This window comes from Maylandia zebra, linkage group LG15 (genome assembly GCF_041146795.1).
Source record: "Maylandia zebra isolate NMK-2024a linkage group LG15, Mzebra_GT3a, whole genome shotgun sequence".
NCBI lineage: Eukaryota > Metazoa > Chordata > Actinopteri > Cichliformes > Cichlidae > Maylandia > Maylandia zebra.
This window is the reverse complement of record NC_135181.1, coordinates 40,421,358-40,424,529: the sequence shown is the minus strand read 5'-3', so window position 1 is coordinate 40,424,529 and position 3,172 is coordinate 40,421,358. Positions and strand designations below refer to the sequence as shown.

The following is a 3,172-nucleotide window of genomic DNA, read 5'->3' as shown; positions in this document are numbered from 1 at the left end:
CTCCCCCCAGCGAAGGCGGATGAAGGCAGACGAAGCTGATGGAGGCTGGAGCGGTCCCACGGACCCTCCAGCAGACGACGAAGGCTGGTGCGGTCCCCCGGACCCTCCAGCAGAAGGCGGATGAAGGCTGGAGCGGTCCCTCGGACGCTCCAGCGAAGGCGGATGAGCAGCCCACCAGCTGCACACACGGACACGCAGCCCACCAGCTGCACACACGGACACGCAGCCCACCAGCTGCACACACGGACACGCAGCCCACCAGCTGCAGAAGGCTGGAGCGGTCCCTCGGATCCTCCAGCAAAGACAGTATAGCTGGTATAGGCTTCTGTAGAAGGTCGGAGTTCATTGCGTTCGGAAGTAGCATGTAGTTGGATTTTCTGTATGCCTCTCAAGTGTATGGCTCACCTTAAATTACAACAGTGTGTTTGTTGTGTTTTGCATTTTCGGTTTTTACAGGGGGGCTAAGTGATTTTGCAATGACCACCATTGTACATGATACCACAGAGGCAGTGTGCCTCTCTGCTGACTACAACCTGTACCTCAAGCCTATTGCCAAAATGACCATCAGCGTGGCTTTGCCCCAGCTCAAGCTGCCAGGCAAAAGCATCTCCAACTGGGAGGTAATGGAGCGGGTGAAGGCCATGGTGGCTCCGGAGCAGTTTTCAGTCTTGCGAATCTCCAAGAGCACAATGGACTTCATCCGCTTTGAAGGTGAAGTGGAAAACAAAACTGTAGTCAAGAGCCTGCTAAGTCGTTTGGATGGGAAGAGCATCAAACTCAGTGGCTTTACTGATGTACTGAAGCTCAAAGAAATTACCTTGAAAATAAACAACTATCCAAAGGTTCGTGCAGTAGAAAATAAAGTGGACTTCCCGACACGTCACGATTGGGATTCTTTTTTCCGTGATGCCAAAGACATGAATGAGACGCTACCAGGTGAGAGGCCTGACACCATCCACCTAGAAGGGCTTCCTTGCCGCTGGTTCAGTCAGAAGGACAGCCAGTACCCAGATCGGCCCTCAGAAGAAGCCCTCGTTGCAGTTTTCCAGACATTCGGCAAGGTACGAAATGTTGACATTCCCATGCTGGACCCATATAGAGAGGAAATGATGGGCAAGAACTTCAGCACCTTCAGCTTTGGGGGCCATCTGAACTTTGAAGCGTATGTCCAGTATCAGGAATACTGTGGCTTCACGAAAGCCATGGACACTATGCGCAGCATGAAGCTGATGCTGAAAGGAGACGATGGAAAAGCCGTGGCTTGCAACATCAAGGTGACCTTTGACACAAGCAAGCACCTTAGCGATGCTTCTGTGAAGAAGAGAAACCTAGAGAGGATGAAGTTGCAGGAGCTGGAGAGGCAGAGAGAGGAGCAGAAACAACGAGAGAAGGAAAAAGAGGAGCGGCGTAAGGAAGAAGAGAGGAAACAAAAGGAATTGGAAGAGGAGGAGAGGGAAAGGAAGAAGGAGGAAAGATTACGGAAGCGAGAGCAAAAGTTGCGAGAGAGGGAGGAGCGCAAGAATCTGAAGAAAGTGAGGCGTCAGCAAGAGGAGGAGCAGAAGAAGCTGCAGATGAAGATTGCCTTGGAAGAGAGGAGACTGCTGTTGGCTCAGCGCAACTTGGAATCGATACGGCTCATTGCTGAGCTGCTGGCCAGGGCTAAGGCTTTGAAACAGGAGCAGCAGAAGAAAGAAAGGGCTGAGCGTGAAGAGCAGGAGAGGAAGGAGAAAGCTCGACAGGAGGAGGAATTGGCCCGTCTTCAGCAGTTGGAGGCCTGTCGCCGCAAGCAAGAGGAGGAGCTGCGGAGGGTGGAGGTGGAGAAAGAGCGAGCACTGGAGCTACAGCGGAGAGAGAAGGAGCTCAGGGAGCGACTGCTTTCCAACTTGCTGAAGAAAAACAGCAGCAAAGCTGCAGGCATCCAGGATCAGAGTGGCCCTGAAGTGACTGAGGATATCTGTAATCCAGATGATGTGATACTTGGGGTCCTGAGTGGGGTGAATGGATTGAAGGCAGCTGAAAGCAAAGAAAAGCAGATGTCCAAATCTGGTGCTCACTCCCGAGTTTCAGGGAAGAATAAATTAATGGAAGAAAGGAGAGAAGGGGAGGACAGAAAAAAGGACCGGGAGGGAAGAAGGGAAGACGTGTTTAGCAGCAAGCGCAGCAGGGAACGAGCACGAGACCATTCCCACAGGGAAAGGAGCTCTCACAGCCGAGGAAGGAGGCAACGGTCGCACAGCAGGAGGAGAAGGAGCTGCAGCCACCGAAGGAGGAGCTACAGTCATCATAGGAGCAGGAGGAGATATAGCCACAGCCACTGCAGCAGGAGCATAAGCTCCAGCAGAGAGAGGAGCTGGAGCAGCACTGAGAGGAGTTCCAGCAGAGGGAGGAGTCACAGGCATAGTCATCGCAGAGGCAGGAGCAGCGATAGAGGCAGGGACCGGAGGAGTCACAGTCATAGTCGACGATACAGGAGACACAGCAATAGCAGGGATAGGAGCCACTCCACACGGCGCTAAACTCATGGATGACAGTTATCATTTTATTCATTTGTACTCACCATTTCTGGACTGACATTTCAAGTTCAGCAAGTTTCAGAGAAGATTAGATACTTTTGGTTCCTCAGTTAGGTGAAGAACGTCCCAACTTTACAGACTGCATATGCAGGTGAACCTTAGTTGTTGCTGTGGATTTTTACCCAAGTTGTTCTCAGATTGATGTTGTTGACAACCTAAATTTTCACTATAATCAGTGTAGCATGTTCACAAAAATTAGTGATGCAAAATATAAACTTGACCTTTTTTCCCTTTCCTGGAAAATTATTTGTGTGTGAAGTAAAATGTATAAACTGGATTGAAGTACACTAAAAATAATCCCAAAACGAGATTTAAAGCAAAATACCACATTTATTTACATCACCAAACACCAGACGTCAAACTATTTACAACGGGGGGGAAGATCGCGACCCTGACATACAGAAACACAGGGCTTAAATACATAGAAGGAGCAATTAGGGAATGGACCACAGGAGGGAAACACAGCTGGGGCAAATTAGAACTGACGAGACAGGGAAAAATGTAAACTGAACACACTAAGATAACACAGACTTTCAAAGTAAAACAGGAAACACATGACAGTTTGGTAAAAAACAAAACACTGACAACACCGAAACGTA

The 3,172-nt window shown here is 49.7% G+C and overlaps 1 pseudogene; it reads left to right on the top strand.

Moving 5' to 3' along the window:
• Nucleotides 1-340: 340 nt before the first annotated feature.
• Nucleotides 341-2,860, top strand: LOC143412730 (A-kinase anchor protein 17A pseudogene; annotated as a pseudogene).
• Nucleotides 2,861-3,172: the final 312 nt, after the last annotated feature.